The 25,388-nt window shown below is 44.9% G+C and overlaps 1 non-coding gene across 1 annotated transcript; it reads left to right on the forward strand.

Annotated features, from left to right (window-relative positions):
* Window positions 1–18,991: 18,991 nt before the first annotated feature.
* Window positions 18,992–19,075, forward strand: Trnas-gga (transfer RNA serine (anticodon GGA)). The gene is given in 2 exon segments: window positions 18,992–19,031; window positions 19,041–19,075. It is a non-coding gene; the product is annotated as a tRNA-Ser (tRNA).
* Window positions 19,076–25,388: the final 6,313 nt, after the last annotated feature.

A 25,388-nucleotide genomic window follows, 5' to 3' on the forward strand; every position in this document is an offset into this window, starting at 1 on the left:
AGTAGTGCCGCCGCCCTTGGAGAACAACAGTTTGCTCTATCTCTTGTGAATTTCCCATTTCCCACAGCCGTTGTTCTACTCCAGCAAAGATGAGCAGGATGAGATGGAGTCATCCGATTTATAAACTGCTCATGGTACAGACGTTGAGCACCTGTTCCATTACAGCAAACTTTACCGTAAGTTAACAACATATCGGGGTACTTTGCGCACGTGTACTGAAGCATCCTGTTTCTACAGGACTGGTCACCGTAATGTCAACTGACGCGTCACCAGGAAACATGAAAACGAGGCATATGGAAACGGAGGACATCACCATTCATAAATATGGGTAGCCTAACATAACAGGTGGACTGCTTAAGAAACATCTAGTGCGCAGCTGAATAGCTCTTGGTTTCCTTGTAACATGGAAACGAATAGTTTCCAGACACGGATTGCTCTGTAAAACTGGATCTAAAACGTTCCCTCTACAACCGCTAGAAGTATAAACATGAATTGTGAAACAATCTGCATATAGGTACTGAGTGAAAATATATAGGTCGAGTCATTTGTAACGAATCTGTAGTGGTATTCCTATACATAAAGTGCACTACTGGCAATTAAAATTGCTACACCACGGAAATGACGTGCTACAGACGCGAAATTTAACCGACAGGAAGAAGATGCTGTGATATGCATATGATTAGCTTTTCAGAGCATTCACACAAGGTTGGCGCCGGTGGCGACACCTACAACGTGCTGACATGAGGAAAATTTCCAAACAATTTCTCATAGACAAACAGCAGTTGACCGGCGTTGCCTGGTGAAACGTTGTTGTGATGCCTCCTGTAAGGAGGAGAAATGCATATCATCACGTTTCCGACTTTGATAAAGGTCGGATTGTAGCCTATCGCGATTGCTGTTTATCGTATCGCGACATTGCTGCTCGCGTTGGTCGAGATCCAATGACTGTTAGCAGAATATGGAATCGGTGGGTTCAGGAGGGTAATACGGAACGCCGTGCTGGATCCCAACGGCCTCGTATCACTAGCAGTCGAGATGACAGGCATCTTATCCGCATGGCTCTAACGGTTCGTGCAGCCACGTCTCGATCCCCGAGTCAACAGATGGGGACGTTTGCAAGACAACAACCATCTGCTCGAACAGTTCGACGACGTTTGCAGCAGCATGGACTATCAGCTAGGAGACCATGGCTGCAGTTACTCTTGACGCTGCATCACAGACAGGAACTCCTGCGATGGTGTACTCAACGAAGAACCTGGGTGGACGAATGGCAAAACGTATTTTTTTCGGATGAATCCAGGTTCTGTTTACAGCACCATGATGGTCGCATCCGTGTTTGGTGACATCGCTGTGAACACACATTGGAAGCGTGTATTCGTCATCGTCATATTTGCGTATCACCCGGCGTGATGGTATGGGGTGCCATTGGTTACACGTCTCGGTCATATCTTGTACGCATTGACGGCACTTTGAACAGTGGACGTTACATTTCAGATGTGTTACGACCCGTGGCTCTACCCTTCATTCGATAACTGCGAAACCCTACATTTCAGCAGGATAATGCACGACCGCATGTTGCAAGTCCTGTACGGGCCTTTCTGGACACAGAAAATGTTCGACTGCTGCCCTGGACAGCACATTCTCCAGATCTCTCACCAATTTAAAACGTCTGGTCAGTGGTGGCAGAACAACTGGCTCGTCACAATAGCCAATTACTACTCTTTATGAACTGTGGTATCGTGTAGAAGATGCATGGGCAGCTGCACCTGCACACGCCATCCAAGCTCTGATTGACTCAATGCCTAGGCGTATCAAGGCCGTTATTACGGCCAGTGGTGGTTGTTCTGGGTACTGATTTCTCAGTATCTATGCACCCCAATTGCGTGAAAATGTAATCACATGTCATTTCTAGTATAATATATTTGTACCATGTATACCCGTTTATCATCTGCATTTGTTCTTGATGTAGCAATTTTAATGGCCAGTAGTGCCAGTGCATCCAACAGCGTTCTGTGGTGGTGAGTTGCGACCTGCCACTCGATGCGTTATCAGGCGGCAGTAATGCGCTTTACGGCGCACGAGGAGCCCGGCAGCCACCAAGGAGGGAGTGCAGGTCTCGCTGGCGCTGCAGGCAGGCAGCCAACCGTCACGTGTGCAGCACTGACGAGTGGGCCCGCTCGCCCTGCGCCTCGCTGGGCCCAATTACAGCTAATTAAGTGGCACCCCTGCCTGAGCGCCTCTGCCGGCTAATTAGTTAACTTAATGCCCGCTATGGAGATGCTGTTTCAACAGGGAGCCGGCCAGATGTCTCTTTTTCTGCGCGCGTCCCCAGCACCTCGGCACCTCTTCCCGCGTTGCCAGTTAGTTCCCCACTAAAGAACCGAGAACGGAAGATTCTCTTTATTAATAACGGGCAGCAGGGCGTAGAATAACGCCCTACAGCTTCCAGTTCTGCACGGGTTTTCTAAGGAGAAAAGTGGTTCGAGAGGTAGTTCACGAAGATCGATTAACAATGTCAGTGCATTTTACTGTAGACTTCTTCTTCTTCGTCTTCTTCTTCTTCTGGACTTCAGAGCTAAGGCAGTATGACACGAATAAATTACAGACGTCGGTTGAGAGTGGGCATTGCTTGAAATCAATGAGGAAAGTTCAAAATTAGTGCCGGACCGGGATTTGAAACCAGGTCCGGATGGCGCAGTGATCAGTGAATCTGCCTGGTAAGTAGGAGACCCACTCTCAGCCAGTGTCCGTAATTCCTTTGTGTCTTAATTCATAGCGGCTGCTGGATCAAAATGTTCTGTTCTTCTGGATGTGCCTGAAAGAACAGATCTCTTTCTTGGTCGTCTTAAATCTCTTCTTCCTCAAGACTTGTACTTGTTTATAAGGACTGGAATTTTGTTTTCATTCATCCGCTTCAGATGTTGATTGTAGCCGGCCGGAGTGGCCGAGCGGCTCTAGGCGCTTCAGTCTGGAACCGCGTGACCGCTACGGTCGCAGGTTCGAATCCTGCCTCGGGCATGGATGTATGTAATGTCCTTAGGTTAGGTAGGTTGAAGTGGTTCTAAGTTCTAGGGGACTGTTGACCTCCGCTGTTAAGTCCCATAGTGCTCAGATCCATTTTATTGATTGTATAACGCTTTTTAATGTTGAAGATAGTGACGTAAATTGTTTTATTTTTTCTATTTCGCGTCAAAATAAGAACGTTGCTGTGAGGGGATATAGTAAATAATTTTGTGATACCTGAAGATGATCAGTTGATCGAAACCTGGTAGTTGAGAAATATTAATTTCACCAGTAGCTTTTGGCGGTCCCATCTCGACGAAATATAGTAGGCTCTAACGTCTACTTCATAAATGATCGCACTTGTACATGCCTGTCCAACTTGCTATAGTTACTATTAAGAAACAGTCCTGCTGTAGATCATTGAGCCTTAGCCGCACCTAGGAACGTTTTAATAACAGTTTTGATACTACGATGTGCTTATAAGTAATGGAACACATTTTTTTCTCCGCCAAATTTGTTTAAAAAAGTGAAGAATTTGTGATGGGACATTGTGAAATATTCCCGCTTCAGTCCCTGTAGTTTCAAGAAGTTCCAACTGGTGGTGGTGCTGTACTTAGCCTTCAAAACGGTGTCTATAAGGAGGTTTGTTCCAAGTAGAGAGCTGTCACTGAGCTTCCTTTGGCTGTAAGCACCATGGGACTTAACGTATACGGTCATCAGTCCCCAACCTTTGGGTGGAAACCAGAGGATTGAAGCCATTCATAGGCTTATGCAGAATGTTTACGGAGACCTGGCAGTGAAAAAAATGGTTCAAATGGCTCTGATCACTATGGGACTTAACACATGAGGTCATCATTGCCCTAGAACTTAGAACTAGTTAAACCTAACTAACTTAAAGACATCGCACACATCTATGCACGAGGCAGGATTCGAGCCTGCGACCGTAGCAGTCGCGCGGTTCCGCCAGCCGAAGTGGCCGTGCGGTTCTAGGCGCTACAGTCTGGAACCGAGCGACCGCTACGGTCGCAGGTTCGAATCCTGCCTCGGGCATGGATGTTTGTGATGTCCTTAGGTTAGTTAGGTTTAATTAGCTCTAAGTTCTAGGCGACTGATGACCTCAGAAGTTAAGTCGCATAGTGCTCAGAGCCATTTGAACCGCGCGGTTCCAGACTGAAGTGCCTAGAACCGCTCGGCCACCACAGCCGGCTGGCAGTGAAAAAAAAGAGTACAGTTAGTGATTGGGTGAGGCATCTGCTGTAATCGCAACATGATAGGGCAAACATGTCAGATCTCCCGCATGCCGGCTGGCCGCACACAGCTGCGATTCATTCACTGTTGGACTTCAGTGTATCGCCGCCGCAAAAACGCAAACTAATTTCTCCATGACAACGCAAGGACTCACACAAGTCTATGCAGACAAGAGAAGCTCACGAAACTTCACTGGAATGTTCTTCCTCATCCATTCTACAGCCCAGATCTCGTGCTTTCCGACTTTCGTCTGTTTGTTCCTGTGGAGGATGCACTCCGCGGGAAGCAATACGTGGGTGATGGGGAGGTTATTGATGCAGAAATATGTTGGCTCCGAAGTTGACCAGTACAGTACTACCATGCGGGCATGCAGGATCACCCAATAAGGTGTCTTAAGGCTCTCATATGGAACGCAGAATATGTTGAAAAATAGGTCTTTGTAGCCCAAAGAGTGGGAAATAATATGGTGTATTGAAGTCTTCAGTAAAACCAGTCTGATTTCAGAAAAAAGTGTTGAATTACTTACTGAACGCCTCTCGTACAAATATATATTGATACCATTGGCTCAAATGGCTCTGAGCACTATGGGACTTAACATCTGTGGTCATCAGTCCCCTAGAACTTAGAACTACTTAAACCTAACTAACCTAAGGACATCACACACACCTATGCCCGAGGCAGGATTCGAACCTGCGACCGTAGCAGTCGCGCGGTTCCGGACTGAGCGCCTTAACCGCGAGACCACCGCGGCCGGCTATTGATACCATTGTATATAATTATATCTCCATTTCAGTAACGTCAGACCAACAGTACCGATACTGACAGTATAACAATGTATTGACTGCTTATTATTTTAAAGCTTTTCTGGTACTTTGATTGCAAGGCTTGATATGGAAACTATTAATGAAAAGAAACGTTTCTGAATAACAAATACAAATTTCGGTGTTTGGAATTATTTTCTGAAGGTAATTTGTTTGGAGTGTACGGAACCGTAACGTGGATGATAAATATTTCAAAAAAGAAAGAAATGTTGTTGTTGTTGTTGTGGTCTTCAGTCCTGAGACTGGTTTGATGCAGCTCTCCATGCTACTCTATGCTGTGCAAGCTTCTTCATTTCCCAGTACCTACTGCAACCTACATCCTTCTGAAACTGCTTAGTGTATTCATCTCTTGGTTTCCCTCTATGATTTTTCCCTCCACGCTGCCCTCCAAAACTAAATTGGTGATCCCTTGATGCCTCAGAACATGTCCTACCAACCGATCCCTTCTTCTTGCCGGCCGCGGAGGTCTCGCGGTTCTAGGCGCGCAGTCCGGAACCGTGCGACTGCTACGGTCGCAGGTTCGAATCCTGCCTCGGGCATGGATGTGTGTGATGTCCTTAGGTTAGTTAGGTTTAAGTAGTTCTAAGTTCTAGGGGACTGATGACCACAGAAGTTAAGTCCCATTAGCGCTCAGCGCCATTTGAACCATTTTTTTACACTTAAATCTATACTCGATGTTAACAAATTTCTCTTCTTCAGAAATGCTTTCCTTGGCATTGCCAGTCTACATTTTATATCCTCTCTACTTCGACCATCATTAGTTATTTTGCACCCAAATAGCAAAGCTCCTTTACTACTTTAAGTGTCTCATTTCCTAATCTAATTCCCGCAGCATCACCTGACTTAATTCGACTACATTCCATTATCCTAGATTTGCTTTTGTTGATGAAGAAGGAAATATGCTACAGAATAGTACTGAAGATCAAACGGGTAGATCGAAGAACAAATGAGAAGGCACTGAATCGAATTGTAGTGTAAATAAATTTATAGCACTTATTGACTAAAAGAAGGGATGGGTTTGTAGGTATCAAGGAATCGTTAGTTTGGTAAAGCCGTTACGGAGGGAAGGTTTACAAAGGATAGGACAGTGCGCAGAGCTGCATCAAACCAGTCTGCGGACTGGAGACCAAGACAGCATGCTGTGTTTTATGAACCGGTTTGGGTATAAAATCAGATACAAACGTAAGAGAGAAATGTTCGTTGCGATGAAAGTAAAAGAAATTAGAGCTAAAGCTAAAGAAATCAGATTTGGCTTAACCTTCATTTTCCCTACGAGCTATTTGAGAATGAAACAGTAGAAAAATAGTCTGCAACTGGTTCTAGACACCCTCTGCCAAACACTTAACTGTGGACTGTATAGTAACCATGCAGATGTTAATGTAGCGCAGAAACCTAACAGGGGATGACCAGAGCAAAAAAGACAGGATGTTGGAAAAGGAATGCAAAAAAAGTAATGCCCAACTGTCACCTAATGTGACTTCAAATGGCCGTCATCGATAAAAAGTTGCACGTTTAATGTACGAGGGGTATCATAAAGTTCTACTTAGCACATTATAGTGCTGTGTTGATGAAATTTTGTCAATGTTACCAATGGTCGCTCAGCGCATGATTTAGAAAATTTCATTTTTTTACATTGAGTAGAAGATGGAGAAAATTAAACCTGATGCTCGTAATGTGATAAAGTTCCTGCATTTGAAGGCTAAACGATTCCGGGAAATCCATGATGAAGTTTCGGCTGTTTGTGGAAATGATAGTCATCTTGTGATAGGTCGCATGTCACTGACAGACGAACCAAGTGCAAAAGTCAGCTGGGAAGATCATGCTTTCAGTTTTTTGGGACTGTCGTGGAGTAATCTCCATAGATTACGTTGCCAAGGTTTAAACTATCAGTGCACAGATGCTACAGAAATCACCTGGACAACGTACGTGAGACACTGATTAAGAATCGCCGCAGAATTTTCTCCAGAGACGTTCTTCTGTTTGTTGACACTGCACCTGCTCATTCATCTAAGTTGCAGCTGACAGAGCGCAGGCATGTGGCTTTGAGGTCTTGCAAACATCCACTTCATTCTCAGAACCTCGCACCAAATAACTTTTCTTCCTTCCAGAAATGGAGAATCTGTTGCTCGGTCAACGACTTGATTTGAAAACGCAGATGATGTCATTAATGAAGCAGAAGGGTGCTTAAACGCAAAATATGTGTACTTCTACAATCAAGGCATTCTGAAGGTCAAGAAACGCTGGGAGAAATGTATAAATCTGGATGGGGTTACGCAGAAGAGTACTATTATATGTGTCTCCGGAAGAACAGACACCGCACGTCCAAGATTCATCAGCCGTATATATACATGATAAAAGAAAAATATGGACATCTTCCAGATGGTGGCACTGAAAGGATTCAGTGGTAACAAGTTTTACGCGAGCAGTCGCGTTTGTGCCGGACTGGATCTCCAACTCAGCTGACATCGGGATTTATCTTTCATCATGTGCGTGTATGTCCACGGAATCATGAATCTGTGGTGTCCGTCTTTTCGGACATGGCCGAAAGAAGAGACACCAAACGTAGAATAGTAATGTATACGCCTTGACGGCATTTTATGATAACTTCAATGTGGCTGGATCGTAGGACCGACCTCTTCCAGGTGTCATGCTAAATGCTGTGAACAATGAGGATGGTAGACAGGGGCTGGCGCTACAGAAGTAGTGTGCTATTAGTTGGGAATTTTGGATGGGCGGGAAGCGTTCTCGGATAACCTAAGCAGTTAAGGCGACCACTCGCGTAAAGCGAGAAACCCTGGTTCGAGTCCGGTCCAGCCCAAATTTTCATATGCCAATACTGAATTGTTTCAATGCCCTCGTACGGCTGACATCAGTATTTCTCTTTCGTCGTACGTAGAGGAGAATTAACAAAAGAAATCTACACAAAATCTGTATCAAATTTAATTGTGGTAATTAGAACTTTACGATCCCCCCTCGATAAACAGGATAAATTCCAAGAGGAGCTTGTATTTGCCTGACTGCATTGTAGTACGTCGAGAAAATGTACGTACGTACACACGATGCAGTTCTGGCCCATTATAAATGACTAACAGGTACTGGAACAGGTACGTAGGGGAGAAGGGAAGACGAGATTTACATATCTAACACTGGAATATCACTGGCCACAGATCCTTCAGGGAGCGATGAGAGGGGATAAAAGGAGATGAAGCCAAAAACAGCCCTGTAGAGTCTTTATCCCAAGAGAGGAAGCCGCGCGAGATCTTGAACTTGTGGAATGTACAATGTGGGGGCTCGGAGACAATCCGCATCGGGGAGCCCATTCGTCGAAGGCCCGCCGGGTGCTACTGCGACGAGCTGCGCGGCGTATAGTATAGCCGGGCGGAGTGCAGTCGTAACACCTGGCCTCTGGTCTGGGCGGCCACCGCAGTGTCTGCAGAGGGCGCCAGCGCGCCGCAGCCGGCCGGAATCCTATCCGCAGGCGATGTTTTATTCAGCAGATCGTCACCACCACCAGCACACCAGCAGCACTGCCGCAGCAGCGCCACCCCTGTCTCTCCCCCCTCCTCCAGCCCGCCACCCCCACCCTGCCCTGCTTTCCATTCCCTCCCACCCAGTCTGTTCCTGTCCAGTCGTCGCTTCCTCACGTAGTCGGGCCGCCGCGACGCTACCACGCCAAACACGGCTTCTTGATGGTCAATTTGCTTCCAACTTCTATTTATTTCTTTCGTGTTTTTGTAATGCGCAAAAGACCACTTCTGCAGAAACTCTTCTTATAAAATCAGGAACATGCGCCTCTGAACTGGTAATCAGAAAGGAAAGAGAGCACTACTGGTTACGAAGAGGCCATCATCATCATGACCATAAGGTGTTCTGCCTTTTGGCAGGTTTCATACATAATTTCTCTCTTCACCTAATCCTGTTCAAGGCGTACCACACTGCTTCATAGTACGATACCTTCCTCTTTCACTTCATCACAGTTATTCTTCTGCTTCCTATTTTACTCTGTCGACTGGCGTACCCTGCATTGCTTCACAGTTGCTAAAGATATATGGGAATATGATATACGTTCCTCCTTCTCCTGTCTCTCTCTGTTCATCTCGTCCTCTCCCTGTATTCGTCTATCTCCTCTTCCTCTACCTCTATTCATCTCCTCCTCCACCCTCTCTCTACATCTTCTCGACGTCCCTCTGTCTATCTCCTCCTTTCTCCTCTCTATATCCATTTTCTCCCCCACCCCCACCCTTCTGTCGATGTTCTCTTCCCCACTCTCTATGATCTTGAGCTTTGTCTATTGTTATTGCAAATTCAGATTCCGTGTAGTATGCTAATCATGAGTCGGTAAACCATCACTAATAATTTCTAGTTTTATGTGACAAGGCAACGGCCTTGCCGCAGTGGATACACCGGTTCCCGTGAGATCACCGAAGTTCAACGACGTCGGGCTTGGCCGGCATTTGGATCAGTGACCATCCAGCCGCCATGCGCTGTTGCCATTTTTCAGGTTGCACTCAGCCTCGTGATGCCAATTGAGGAGCTACTCGACCTAATAGTAGCGGTCAAAGAAAACCATCATAACGACTGGGAGAGCGGTGTGCTGACCACACGCCCCTCCTATCCGCATCCTCAACTGAGGATGACATGGCGGTCGGATGGTCACAATGGGCCACTTGTTGCCTGAAGACGGAGTGCTTTTATGTGAAAACCATCTGCGAGGTTGGAAACAAAATACCAGATTGTTGTGTACAAAATTTTAGCTTATAAATTAATATAATGAGAAAGAATATGTACGGGAGGAACAATTATGGTTCAAATCGTGAGTGTCCAATGTGTGGTCCATGGGCTACAAGCAGTCCAAAATAAGTACCAAAGCGACCCAACAACAACTGGGCAGCTATCACACGACTGGGGAAAAAATTCCATAAAATTCCGCTTATGTAAAGTTATGATAAACTGGATATTTTCAAAATGAAACTCACGCTACACGATGGTATTCTCTTATTGATGCATCTTTCCTTTTTTTTTAACAACGTATTATAAGAGTGACAGCGTTTCTCTTCTATTCAGTACATATATTATATACAAGGAGATTCAGCCGCCTGTACCTGTGGTCTTTGTGGAGCCCACAACGCCTTCAGATATTACACATAGGATTTTCATATTCTCTCTGGGTTCCATGCGCAAACTGTTGGTCCTACGGAAAAAATGAACAGGGTCTGTTTGTAGGAAATTTAATGTAGTAATATTATATACTGGGATATATTTCCGCTGGAGACCACAGTTTTTGAGAAGAAAAACGCGTTTGAAGGTCAAGTTTGTACGTTTTTCTTGGATAATTAAAAAACTACGGTCTCTAGCGTAAACGCATTGCAGTACAAAATTTCGCTACATTAAATTTCCTACAAAAAGGTCCTGTTCATTTTCCCTGTGGGACCAATAGTTTGTGTATAATAAGCGAGATAATACGAAAATCGTGCGCGTGGTATTTGAAGGCGCTGCAGGTTGCATAAAACCCAGCAGTAGGGGCAGCTGACAGTCACTGTATACTAAAAAATACATAGTCTATGTCCATCTGAACGCTTACTAGGGTAACGCGTGAAAGGTAACATTTTCCATTTATATATTACATATATATTTATACACATATATTACAAATATATATACCCTATGTCCTTCCAAATGTTCATTACAGTAGCTTGTACAAAAAATTGACTTAAATTGGTCAAGTACTCTTCGAGATTTTTTGTAACAACTTTAAACATTGACTTGTCTTCATGTAGTAGTACAGATAACTATTGTTGGAATTCCTTTTCCTCGCACTGTGTGCCCCACCCAGTCTACTTTACTTTCCTTAGCAAGTGTTAGGAGAGTGGTTTGTTCCGTTAGCCTTTCCAGCACTTCACCGCTTTTCACTTTTCCGTTCATTTTATTTTGTCTATTCTCCTTCAAACCCACATCTCAAATGCTTCACTTTTGCCTGTTCTTCTTAAATGTCCAGCTTTCGCAGCTATACAGAAAACAACACTCCACACGAAGTGTTTAACCAACCTCTTTCATAACTACAACTCGAATTCACTGCGTAATTAGTGTTTCTTTTCCTGGGAAGCTTGCTTTCCAAGTGCAGTTCTCGACCTTATTTCTTTTTCACTCTTGCAGTTATTAGTCAGCATATTTCCCAAATACTTGTGCTGTGCCATCTGTTCGGCTCCACCTCCTGTTGCTTTCATTTTCGTATCTTGTCTGTTGTGTACTTTCATTCCGGAAAGTGACACAGAAAAAATGAGGCATATTTTAAGGCAAAGAGATCATTTTAGGCATAGCGCGAAAATGTAGGAGTGCTGGAATACAGGTAGAACAAGAGGATATGTTTAGAGAGTTCATTCATGGAAATACTTCGAATTAAGTACATTGTACTCTCTTCATGTCTTTACTCAATGTGAGATATTTGCGATTCGTATATCTGAGGTAGAACGTGGGTACTAGCCTGGCATTCACCTAGTCAGATATGGAAAACCGCCTAAACACCAGACCCAGGCTGGCCAGCACAATGGTCCATGTCGTTAATGTGCCAGGGGTCGGCGCGCCTCCCCGAATACAGGAAGCGGCGCTAGTGTTAAATGGTCTTCCTCAAATATGAAAAGTCGGCTTAGTCAAAATGGAGAAATGTAGAAGTCAACTTAATCTATGAAGCGTAATTTCGGGTATCTTCCGTATGTGAAAATTTTATCAAACAAGTTCTACATATTTTTATGTGCAGCTGTTTTGTAGTTGTATTTCTGTGGCCGAGCGGGTACAGGCGTGTGCCACGCCATGATTCTCTCATCCGGTTGTGGAAAATAGAATATAACAAAGTAGTACCCAGGCAAGTCGATGTAACTGATCAAGTTATTTATTAGCAGTTGGATTAGATTCTGGATCCCCACGTTAAAAATTCTTTTAAAAGATTGGAAAGAAAGGTACTAGTTCGGAAAAGCACACGAGAAAGATTCCTCAGCATGACAGTGATGATGAATTTCTTCTCATTAGCGTCCAAAATTTCAGAATACGGCAGGTTAACTTCTCAGGCACCAAATACTGATAATTCCCACTGCACAGGACAGTTGAGGAAGTAGCCCACGCTGGTGGCAAGTAAGAACAGACACACTCTCGTTTTCCGCATTGTTCTTGATGAGAGTTTCGCGTGGTAGCAGCCGCAGTCAGCTGCGACTTCCCACCAACCAGCGTTTCTGCGGGGAGCGCCATAGCAGTTTGTAGAATACCCAGTGCAGCAAAACTGCCGATTTATCCACACAAAGTGATAGTATGGTGGACAGTTTGCTACCTTTAGGGGTACAGTATGAGGAGCACATTTAGCAAAAGCAAAAACAATGTTTACCACTGCTTAGAAAAAGACTTGTTATCTTCTGGTTACGGCTGGAGGTACCCGCACAGCACCAACTCAAATAACACTGAATAACTGTAGAGGAAATGCTATTCCTCTGTTTCTTGTTTTGGGAGGCGAGCTAACCATAGCCGTAGAAGCAATGGCAAACGCTCTGGGGGACCATTCTCCTTAGCGGGACCGTCAGCCTTCCCAGGTAATTGGCGCGTTTACTCTCTTGTCACGCTGCATGCTGGGTCTCTAATTAGATCAGTTTTACGCACCTGTTACCATGGCGCAAACAAGCGTTTGCAGAAAATTAGTCGCCGTTTTCGGTTACATCATTATCGCCACTAATCCATTTCTGCTAATAATTAATTATTGTCTTCTGCTGGGCGCGCGTTTGTCTTGCGACTGCATAATTCCTCCAAGTCTGACTCATGGCTGATTCAGACAGTCTGTTTTTCATACTTCTCCTCCTCATTTGCGGATTCATACTTTGATCTCTCTCTCTCTCTCTCTCTCTCTCTCTCGTGCTTCCTCTACCTCTCCCACTTTTTCCAACTAAAACACACACACACACACAGAACGTTCAACAAGAAAAACCACGACGTGCGAAGACTTCGACTTCGTCCTATAAACATCTTGAAAAACAAATGGCGACAAAAAGATACAATAATTTTTATTTGCTATCGCGGGGAGACATTTTCAGTTGTATGTATTTTATTCAAGTAGGGTGGTTGCAGTTTTATTGAGTGAATGAGTGGGTACCTGCCACATTAAAATACTAGGATTCGACTCGCGGTCAAAGATTTTTTTTCTCTCACTTCTTGCCCTCCCCATTCCTCCCCCTAAAAAATGTTCTATGCATGTGGAAAATGTGTAGTTGCATCCTGTTTCTGATTGCATCGTAAACTGTATGTCTCCTACAAATGAGTGCTTAAGTCCCTTGACAAGTCTGAGGAACGCCAGCAACAACTGCTAATTAGAATACGTCATACATGTGGTTTTGGATGGGGTCCACCTTTAGCAAAACAGAGTTTTGTTTTTTATCCCAGACATGTTACACTACAGTTGCAGTATCATCAGTTTGCTTTTATTTTATGGCTTTTTACCACATGGTGTTGTTTTCATGAGGTATTATTTTTTTATAGTACCTTTTTTCTTTCACAGTTTTTCATGTTTTCTTTTTTCCCCACTTCCTTCACTGTGAAGTTCTGCGTATTGAGTTGTCACTGTCACTTTTCACTGTTTACCACACCATGTGGTAAAAAGCCATAAAATAAAAGCCCACTGATGATGCTGCAACTGCAGTGAAAAAGTTTGGGATTAAAAACAAAATTGTGCTTTGCTAAAGGCGGAACCCATCCAGAAACATATGTATTGTTAAAGCAAACACAGACAAAGGAGCTGCAACCTCAAGATGATTACACCATGCCAAGTTTAATCTCTGCATAGAGGACAGCTATATGTTATTTCAATCTCTCCGCAGCATTAATAATTATTTGTTACGTGAAATATCGAAGAATTATCTCATTTATGTAATGCAAAACTGCCTTAATACCAAGTTCAGTGAAAGCATGCACGTTTTGTAACTGCATCTTGGTCATTGTGATATAAAGGGTGTACACAAAGTCAAGCAAAACTTTCAATTATTTATTGCAGAAGAACTAAACATTGTACAGATGTCATACATATTGCATTCTGAAGAGAAACTCTGAAAGTCTTTTTTTTATACAAACATTCGATTTGCGAACCATGAGTAACAAGGCAGGCGTCAATACTGTAATCGAATTCTTGCCATACCCGTCCCAGCATGGCATCATCGACTGTGGCAGTCGCTTCCTGTATTCTCTCCCGGAGCTCTGCTACATCACGTGGCAGAGGCGGTACATACACCAGATCTTTAATGTGTCCCCACAGAGAAAAGTCACACAGAGTGGGATCTGGTGATCGGGGAGGCCATTTCATGAAACAGCTGTCCCCTTCTGTAGCGTTGCCGATCTATCGAAGCGGCAGCTCCGTGTTCAGGTATCCACGAACTTATCAAACTACTCTGTGGCGGTATACACGAAGAAAAACTTTCAGGGTCCCTCTTCAAACTGATATATGTATGCTGTCTCTAAAATGTTTGGTTCTTGTGAAATACATAATTGAAAGTGTTCCTGGACTTTATGTACAGCCTGTATATATAATCAAAAGTATCCGAACACGTATTAGTGGACGTTAGTATGAGGTGTGTGCGCTCTTCGCCGTTATGACAGTTTCAGCTTTGCTTGGAACACTTTCAACGTCTGAAGGGGAATGGCAACCTATTTTTCCTCAAGAGCCGGTTTGGTTAGGGTTGGAACTCTGTGCAGGTAGGTCCATATCAGCAATGTTATTGCCCATAAACCACTGCTCCGCAGATATCGCTTTGTGGTGGGGCGCGTTGTCATGCTTATAGAATCATCGTCCCCAAACTGTTCCTCTACTGTACGCGATACACATGCTGTTAAATGTGTTCATATTCTTCCTCACTTAGCATTTTGTTAAGCTCAGTAAGTGGACCTTTGCTTAAACACGAAAAACAGCCCCATAAAGTAACACCACCTCCTGCTTACTTCATTGTTGGTACAACACACTATGTGAGGTAACGTTCTCCAGGCATTCACCAAACCCTAATCCTTCCATCGGATCGCCACAGGATGCAGAATGATTCCTCACTCTGACTCACTAGTTTCCGGTCATCGACTCACCAGTGACGTCGCTCTTTACAGTACCTCAAGAATCGCTTCGCACTGACATCAGAAGTGTGTGGCTTATGAGGAGCTGCTCGACGATGCACAGTCGTTGTGCTAGCTAGACTGTTAAAAGCGTTTTGCTAGACTGTTAACAGCGTTTTGGAGCCCACGAGTGATCCTTTCGCTACTATCATGCGAATTTTTTTTTACATAACTGCTGCACTCCGAAAACTGGAGAACTCAAAATGATTTCTGCTGTAAAGTTGCAATATGTGACGGTAACCAAGCAAACGGGTAGCAATGACTAAAATTAGACATGTATTCGTTCTTCCCCCCCTCCCCCCACCCCGCCACCCCCACCCCCCTCCATCCCCAAATGAGCCGCGGAACAGCAATCGATACTTTCGATAACATTGTGCTTTGTAATACGTGTATGTGGAACTTTACGATGTACACACATCAATGTATTGGTTGTGCATTGAACAGTCTTCCCACAAACACGTCACAAACTTTACGACCTGATGTTTTCTGCCTGGCTTTAACTCAGGCACTAAGTATATACTAACGACGTGTCCGCCCTTCAACACCTGACCTGCTGCCAATGGAAAATAAGCGTTAATGGCTTGCTCTTGCCACATGCACTTGCAGGTACTAATCAACCTAAAAGCATATTACTCCTGGCAGCTATAATTGTTAGTCTGCAAATGAAGTAAATACTGTTGTAATGTTCCTCAGTACACGTTCCTCAGTCACTAATATAAATATCTGCACTTATACCCATTACTCCCATATGTATGTGTGTACGTATGTGTGTGTGTGTGTTTTATATGACGTGGTGACCTAGACTACCATTGTCAGCAGTTAAAACAAGTTACGCCTGATGAATTAGATTACTTTCTAGTTGGGGAAGCAGAATCAATGTCACAAGAGAGTTATTGAGAAAGTTTCGCAACTGCGGAATATGGTTGCGCGAACGATGTACTGATATTGGGGATGAGTAAGCACCACTAAAGGCAGTGACCGGAATTGAGAGGCAAAGAGTTTGTGAAAAGAAGAGCGTATAAAAGAGCTCGTTACCAGAGGAAAGGACGATTCAGTGACTAAATTCATCCCAGAATACAGGAAGTACTTCTTCCCAATTCTTAATATTTCACGTATCACTGAGATTGGGAACATAATAAACAGTTAAAGATGATTTTGTGAAGTTAAGAGTATATGTAATTCAAAGTACTGATGAACGACACCAATTTTTGCATGAAACGATTCTCGGAAATGTGGTTTGTATGTTCCCTTATATGCTGTTTTGTATAAAGAGTAAAAAAAAAAGTCCAACGACGGTTGTTCCGAGGATCAAATGGTTCAAATGGCTTTGAGCACTATGGGACTCAACTGCTGTGGTCATAAGTCCCCTAGAACTTAGAACTACTTAAACCTAACTAACCTAGGGACAACACACAACACCCAGTCATCACGAGGCAGAGAAAATCCCTGACCCCGCCGGGAATCGAACCCGGGACCCCGGGCGTGGGAAGCGAGAACGCTACCGCACGACCACGAGATGCGGGCTCCGAGGATCAGATCAACGTGTACAACAGGAGTGAATTTTTGCGCAAACGAAGGAAAATTATTGCGCCACAGGAGGGGCACTATCTCTTGTTATTCAAGCAGTGAGAAGAACTTCGACCGTACGTGTTCCACAGTCCATCATTCACCTTAAGCGACTGAATGAAACCACAGGAAACTAAATCTCACACGCTGGTTGCTAATTTGAGTTGCGCTTCTCTCGAATATAAGTATCGGGCTTTGAGCGCCGCGCTATTTATACTGTTATAAAAGTCTAGGGTTCGAAACAATGACAACGGCCTTGCCTCGTTGAATTCACCGGTTCTCATCAGGTCAACGAAGTTACGCAATGCTTGGCGAGGTCAGTAATTGGATTGGTAGCTTCCTGGATACGAGTGCTGTTTGGTGCTTACCCTTTGCCTGTACGACAAAGGGGAGGAGGGATGTGTCGCAAAGTTCCTGATCACCAGAGTCTGCGCCAGTGTCCTGGGTTAAGTCCCAAACATCTCCGCAGCGTCTCATGATGGTGATCCGTCCGTCGGATGGTGACGCTTAGCTCGGAGGTCTCCCTTCTCTCACCATCATCCAACATAAACATGACACCACACTACACACAGGCACATTAAAGTCACCCGCACCTATCAGCTACATCCTAACACAAAACTCTCACACTTTTCTACGGTGCCAGTAGCGGGAAGAACAGAAAAATATTTCCCATTAGGTGGCTAAACCTGCACTTGGGGGTCACTCAGCCAGTAGTGGTACACGAGTTCACGTTTTATAAACAATTACTGAGGCTGTGATTAGTAGAAGTAATAATATCAATAACAATAATATATCTACGACTTTGCTTCCGCCGCTTTTCTCGAAGTTCGAGGCTTTATTGCGAAAATCTAAAAAAAATCACGTCTGAAAGTATTGACAATCTTTGGGCACTACTTTCTCTCACAGTTCGCGCAGCATGCGAACCCAACGGCGGAGGATCTGCGTGTCATTTAAGGAGATTCATGAATCGGCGGTATTTTGCACTTGTGCATACGACCAGAAGTGATGATCAGCCGGGCAGTGCGAAATTGATCGAAAAAGGTGATAGACGCGGCAGTGTCTGGGGAATACGGCAGGTGGGGTAGGACTTCCCATTTCACCGTTTCCTAGTATGTTTTGACGGTGTTTGCGATATGGGATCGAGCATTATCATGCGGTAAAATCACCATTTCATGTTTATCGCTGTACTGTGTCCTTTGTCTTTCAGTGCTTGGCTCAAACGCATCAATTCCTTTCAATAAAGATTTCCTGTGATCGTTTCCGTCGGTTTAAGTAGCTTCCAAATCTTCGCTTTTCCACCGCTACACGGGTCTTCGAAGTCAAAATCACATTTCTTGAACGTTGAAACCATTTTATGCACGTTCTTTCACTCATGGATTGTTTACTATAGGTCTTACCCAGCAGTTTATGAGCCTCAGACGCAGGTTTCTTCATGTTAAAGCTGAAATGACTAGAAATGGGCTCGTGAGTTGACATATTCCGTCGAGAATAACTTTATGATGCTATCATAAATCGTTTAATATTTTGATGGCATTATATTTACAAATGCCGAAGCCCATCGTATGACGGTACGACCTATCATCTGCACCACAACTTACCGCTAATGCCATCTACTGCAAAATTTCGGAAGCAAAGATGTAACCCTAATAATAATAATAATAATAATAAAATCCGCGTAGGTCACCAGGTTCAGATGGAAGTCCATTTCCGTTTAATAGAGAGTAGTCTTCAGTACTGACCTCTCACTTAGCTTGAATTTATCATGTTCTCTGCCACGCGGGATAGCCGCGCGGTCTAGGGCGTCTTGTCACGGTCCTCGGGCATGGGTGTGTGTGTCGTCCTTAGCGTAAGTTAGTTTAAGTTGGATGAAGCAGTGTGTAAGCTTAGGGACCGGTGACCTCAGCAGTTTGGTCCCATAAAACCTTACCACAAATTTCCAATTGTTTGCGAGTTCTCTCGCTAAGCGCAGTTTCCCACGCGATTGTGAAAAAAGCGTAGGTGAGTCTCGTTTGCTGAAAAATTCGTGAGCCTAACTGAAGTTCGAATATAATAAATTTCCTGGGAGAGAATGGCCTTATGGATTTACAAAACAGAGCTTACAAAAATGTAAGTTAATGCAATGAGCAGCAAAAAAAATTCCTATAAGTTTTGAATATAATACTAGTGGTGTGATGTTTGATACTAACTCGTCGTTTAAATAACTAAGCGTTAACGTTGAAAGTGACAGGCCGGCCCGTGTGGCCGAGCGGTTCAAGGCGCTTCAGTCTGGAACCTCTCGACCGCTACGGTCGCAGGTTCGAATCCTGCCTCGGGCATGGATGTGTATGATGTCCTTAGGGTAGTTAGGTTTAAGTAGTGCTAAGTTCTAGGCGACTGATGGCCTCAGATGTTGAGTCCCATAGTGCTCAGAACTATTTTGCAAAGTGACATGCAATGGAACGAGCACGTAAGGTCGGTAGAGTAGGTGAGTGGTCGCCTGCGGTTGTGTAGGAGAATTCGAGATGCTGTAGCTGATCTATGAAGGAGACCGCGAGCTGAACACTTCTGTGACCCATTCCTGAGAGCTGCTAGAGTGTTTCTGGTTCGCATTAAAGGAAGATATTTAGGCAGTTCATAGGCGTCCTGCTAGATTTGGTATCGGTAGCTTCGATTAACACCCAAGTATTGCAGAAATGCTCTATCAACTCCAATGGAAGCCCGTTGAGGGAAGGAGACGTTCATTTCGCGATTCACCATTGGCAAAGTAAAGAGAACCAGCATCAGAAACAGAATGCAGATTGGTCTGAGGACCAAGAAGACAAGACAAAAGCAATCACGTCTCTATAGAAGCGTTTAGCCTGTCGTTTCCCCGTTGTGTTCCTCTGCAGCTGAAACCGGGAAGGAAATAATGACGGGCAGTGGTATAAGGTGCCTTCCGCGAGCACCATATGATTGCTTTGCGATCCCGATGTAGATTCATTAAATGCACTATTTCGATCTTAATAAATAGTTTTGCCTTCCCCGTCCCCAGAATACACTGTTAGTCACATTAATGTGACCACCTGAGAAAACCCCGAGCAACCACGTTTTGCAGCGGGGGCTGCTGCGAGGCGCGCTGGAACAGCATCATTGAGGTAATGGAAGGTGCAGCCAGGGATGTGGAGCTCGCTGAATCAAGTGCAGTGGTCAACTGCGCCAGGCTTCTTGGGTGACGATCCATGCCGAGAACAGCCCCATCAAGGTGGCCCCACATATTCTCTATTTGAATCCGAGGATTTTGGTGGTCAAAGGAGTATGGTAAACTCACCGTAGTGCTCTTCGAACCACATCGCAAACTGTGAGCTGTGTGACACGTTGCAGCAGGCAGCTGTGGCCGAGCGGTTCTAGGCGCTTCAGTCCGGGACCGCGCGGCTGCTACGGCCGCAGGTTCGTATCCTGCCTCGGGCATGGATGTGTGTGATGTCCTTAGGTTAGTTAGGTTTAAGTAGTTCTAAGGCTAGGGGACTGATGACCTCAGATGTTAAGTCCCATAGTGCTCAGAGCCATGTGAACCATTTTCACACGTTGCATTGTCCTGCTAGTAGGTGCCACTGTGGCGAGAGAAACAAACTGCATGTAGAATCTCTGTTGGTCCATCATAGCCAGGGGACATCTGCTGGTAAGTACTTTTCAATATCAGTCAACATCACCAACAGTCGTATACTTGAAGATACTTTATTTTATTCTGAAGATGGCAAAATGAATTGCCAAAACTAGTTACTTTCAGAATAAAATAAAATATCGTAATCTACACGGCTGTTGGTGAAGTTTATTGACACTGAAAAACTGCATGTAGGGTCGACATAGTCGCCAAGGATAGAAGCAGACTTGCGTTGATCCACTGTGCTTCCCATAACGAAGAGATCACCGAGGGGATGCCACGAAAACAGTCTCTAGATCATAACGCACGCTGGGTGTTTGCATTCAGACGTTTCACGCCATGCACGCCAATGGCTGTTTCCGAATAATGTTTCACGAAATGAACGTATTCTTCTCTGAATGGATTCCCATACGAGTTGGAGCATGAAATGTGATTCCTCTGAAATGTCCGCCTGTTACAGCTCAGTGGGACGCCCAGTTACGATATTGTCTTACAAATTCCAGCCGTCGTCGCCGATGAGCAACAGTGCATGAACCAAGCGGCCCATACGCAACAACGTGCGTTGAATGGCCGTTGAGGAGTCACTTTTGGTAGCCCTTTGGTTCATCTGGGCAGTCAGCTGCTCAACAGTTACACATCTATTCGCCCTTGCACGTCTCCGCAGCCATCGTTCACCCATGTCATCTATGGCTCTTAGTGGACTACAGTTGCCTCGGGGCCGGTTTTGGAAAGTGCCACTTTGCTATGTACAGTGTACGGGGGATATCCAGAAAGTGTTTTGTTTGCAGCAACTAGCCACAACCCTCAGCTAATTATCTAAATAATCACCGCTCCGACTTAAGATATCTGTCGTGGCGTTGTACCAATTTTCAATACCCTTGTCATAGAAGGCAGCCGCCACTGCTTTCCGCTAATTCTCTACATAGGTCTACAGCTCGTTGTCTGTGCCAAAATGTTGTCTTCATACTCAGCGGTTCGTGCGAGCAGAGATGAAACTCAGGGGGACAATTGCGGTCTGTATTGTGGGTGATCAAACACTTCCCACTGAAAACGCTGTAGGAGGATCTTCATTGCCCCTGCAGAGTGCAGCTGAGAATTGACATGAAGAAGGAACGGCCAGACAGTTGTGTTACGTGGGCTGCATAATTTCAGGCGAAATTTCTCACCAGGCCATCGTACTTGGTGGGAGACACTATATTCTATGTACATTTACGTGCTCACTGTGCGCTCAGAACTGAAAAGAGCGATGTGATGCTATCGACAGACGTTCTACAGACACTGCCCCACACATCTCTGCGAAGCTTCATCGGATTTTTACTGTGGTTTCCATTTGGCGAGCGATCGGAACTTACTTTCTGGATAGCCCTCGTACTTTAACCACGCGGACGGTTTACGAACTTAGCCATTTCGGAAATGAATCCAACCTTGGCCTGAAAGAAACATGCCCTTTTGGACGTCAGATAAATCACACCGTTTCGGCATTATGACAACGACTGCATTCTTTTCGTTCTCCTTTCTCCCCCCCCCCCCCCCCCGATACGCGTTATACGCCATCCATTATTGTACATCTACATTTATTCTCCGCAAGCCACCCAACGGTGTGTGGCGGAGGGCAGTTACGTTCCACTGTCAGTACCTCCCTTTCCTGTTCCAGTCGCGTATGGTTCGCGGGAAGAACGACTGCCGGAAAGCCTTCGTGCGCGCTCGAATCTGTCTAATTTTACATTCGTGATCTCCTCGGGAGGTATAAGTAGGGGAAGCAATATATTCGATACCTCATCCAGAAACGCACCCTCTCGAAACCTGGACAGCAAGCTACACCGCGATGCAGAGCGCCTCTCTTGCAGAGTCTGCCACTTGAGTTTGCTAAACATCTCCGTAACGCTATCACGCTTACCAAATAACCCTGTGATGAAACGCGCCGCTCTTCTTAGGGATCTTCTCTACCTCCTCTGTCAACACGATCTGGTACGGATCCCACACTGATGAGCAATATTCAAGTACAGGTCGAACGAGTGTTTTGTAAGAAGCCGGCCGGAGTGGCGGAGCGGTTCTAGGCGCTACAGTCTGGAACCGCGCGACAGCTACGGTCACAGGTTCGAATCCTGCCTCGGGCATGATGTGTGTGTTGTCCTTAGGTTAGTTAGGTTTAAGTAGTTCTAAGTTCTAGGGGACTGATGACCTCAGATGTTAAGTCCCATAGTGCTCAGAGCCATTTGAACCATTTTTTGTTTTGTAAGCCACCTCCTTTGTTGATGGACTACATTTTCTAAGGACTCTCCCAATGAATCTCAACCTGGCACCCGCCTTACCAAAAATTAATTTTATATGATCATTCCACTTTAAATCGTTCCGCACGCATACTCCCAGATATTTTACAGAAGTAACTGTTACCAGTGTTTGTTCCGCTATCATATAATCATACAATAAAGGACCCTTCTTTCTATGTATTCTCAATACATTACATTTGTCTATGTTAAGGGTCAGTTGCCACTGCCTGCGCCAAGTGCCTATCCGCTGCAGATCTTCCTGCATTTCGCTGCAATTTTCTAATGTTGCAACTTCTCTGTATACTACAGCATCATCCGCGAAAAGCCGCATGGAACTTCCGACACTATCTACTAGGTCATTTATATATATTGTTAAAATATACGCAACATCTGCGATTAGTTATTGCACGTTGACGTCGACCTAAGTAGTTGTCACGTTAATGTGACCGGACCTTGTGTTATTCATAAGAACTATGTCTGAAACATTAACTGGTAGAAACTCACACAGTCCTCAGTCGACAGTCCAGCCATCGGTAGTGTGCAATATCGCGAAGACTTGAAGAGGACTGCACCGGAAGAGTTCCAAAGTACTTGATACTGCACAACTGTTACGACCATGGAAATATGAGTGTGTGGTGTCGCTGGAGCAGCGTTTGGGAGGTCAAGGCTGCTGCCAGAAGAGAGGCTGGTGGTAAGCTGCTGCTCGTCCGCATTCCCCGCTCACGTCTGCCCTTTACGTTAGAGACGGGGGTGGGGGGGGGCGGGCGGGGGGGGGGGCGGTGGTACGGGCTAGGGCGCTCTCTCCACGTGAACACACCTCTAGTTGTACTTTTGGAGCAGGCGGCAACTCTCGCGAAGCCAACACGGGTGGGTCGAGCACCGGCAGACATAATTACACAGCGGGCCGTGCTGGAGAGACTCCCGAATGTTCTCGAGCCGCTGTCAAACTTCTCGCCCTGTGGCGCATCCTCTGCCCTGCTCCTTCCTTCCCTCCGGCAGCGCCGCCCGCTTCTCGCGACCGGGGATCTCCCTCTGCCTCCGGTGGAAGCCCGGAAGGGTGGGGGCGGGGGAGTGAGGTGGGGGTGGAGGTGGGGGGAAAGCGGCACGCGCGAGCGCGAGCGGGGGCAAAAATCTAATTAAAGTTCCTGTAGAGACATCTCGGACGGTTCCGCAGTGACACCCGCCACAGGCCGAGAGGCGCAAGAACTAAATTGAATGTAATCTACTTGCAAATCACACATCTCGAGCAGGCGCACCGGACGCGGTCGCCTTATCTGTCCTCCAGTGTGTGTGTGTGTGTGAAAGGGTCGGGTGGTGGGAAGGGGTAGGGTCTCCTAGAGAGCGGTCGGATATGGATTCGCGGTCAGTCGAAGCACCTTTTTGCATATCGACAAAAAAAGACAGATAATGTAATTTATCGTACAAAGGACGGATAGCATGTGGTATTCGGTACTCGGTACATACTCCGTCAGTCCAGAAAGTTTCAGGATACGATTAAATAAAATATAGAGAACAGAATGGTTTTAATGCTTTAGCTGTTCCGCATAACTCCTGCCCCCTCCCCTCCACCAAGCCACGTCTTGAGTGCAACGCACAGATCGTTCATACAACTATCAGAAAAGTCCTTATTTGGGATGTTACTCAACTCGTACCTAACATTGGTCTGAATATTGGTTATATCTTCAAAGCATTGACCTCTCATGCAAATTTTTGCAATTTCGTGGATCGCGTATTCACTTCACACGGAGCACCAGCGTTCCGCGGAAAAAGTTCGGGAAACCCTCCTCTATACCAAAATATTGTTTAAAAATTGTGACTGTACGGCTGGTCCCGGCGGAGGTTCGAGTCTTCCCTCGGGCATGGGTGTGTGTGTGTGTGTGTGTGTGTGTGTGTGTGTGTTTGTCCTTAGGATAACTTAGGTTAAGTAGTGTGTAAGCTTAGCAGTTAAGTCCCATAAGATTTCACACATATCTGAACATTTATTTAAAAAATGTGTTTTAGAGTTCTCGTATCCTTAAACTGAATAAAATAACGTGAATTTAGAGATCAATATCCTAATGCAGCGATGGAATGGGGTTTGGATTATACCATATTTGTTGACTTAAAGATGACAGTTTTGACTCCGAGCTGAGACTTGCAGACTTACGAAAAAATATACCTTCGTTATGAATTAGTTACCGCGATTTTTTTGTACCTTATATTTAAGAGCGAACAGTATAGAGAAATAGCGCTCACATCCAAGGTATGCAGTAAAGAAAGCCGAAAGATTTCGATTCACAGAAGCAATGTGTTAAAACTGTTATGTGACGTCCCCTTAGAAAAATTAATGAATTACTGTGCTGATAAACCTCTTACGTTATTTGATTTTAAAACAGCTGAGCGAAACTCAACGTACACAGACAGTTTTCTCTTTACTTATTCTGATCATCACTAAACTGATACACAATATTTTTAGCGCAACGCAATCTGACTTTCAATAATCCCTACAAAAGAATGGCCCTGAGTAACATTAACCTATACCTTTCACAAATCACTTACCTCACAAAAATCTTCGTTACTCGAACTACTGCAATACAGCGAGCGCCAATACTGCCAGCTAAATAAAAGATTCAAACTACTGAAGGCACTAACTACTGATAGGCATACTAAGCAAATGAAAGATTTTGATAGAGAACAAACAATGTATTTACCTTAATAGTGTTCAAAAGTCATAATATATATATAGCAGTTCATGAAATC

Source organism: Schistocerca nitens, chromosome 5 (assembly GCF_023898315.1).
Source record: "Schistocerca nitens isolate TAMUIC-IGC-003100 chromosome 5, iqSchNite1.1, whole genome shotgun sequence".
Taxonomy (NCBI): domain Eukaryota; kingdom Metazoa; phylum Arthropoda; class Insecta; order Orthoptera; family Acrididae; genus Schistocerca; species Schistocerca nitens.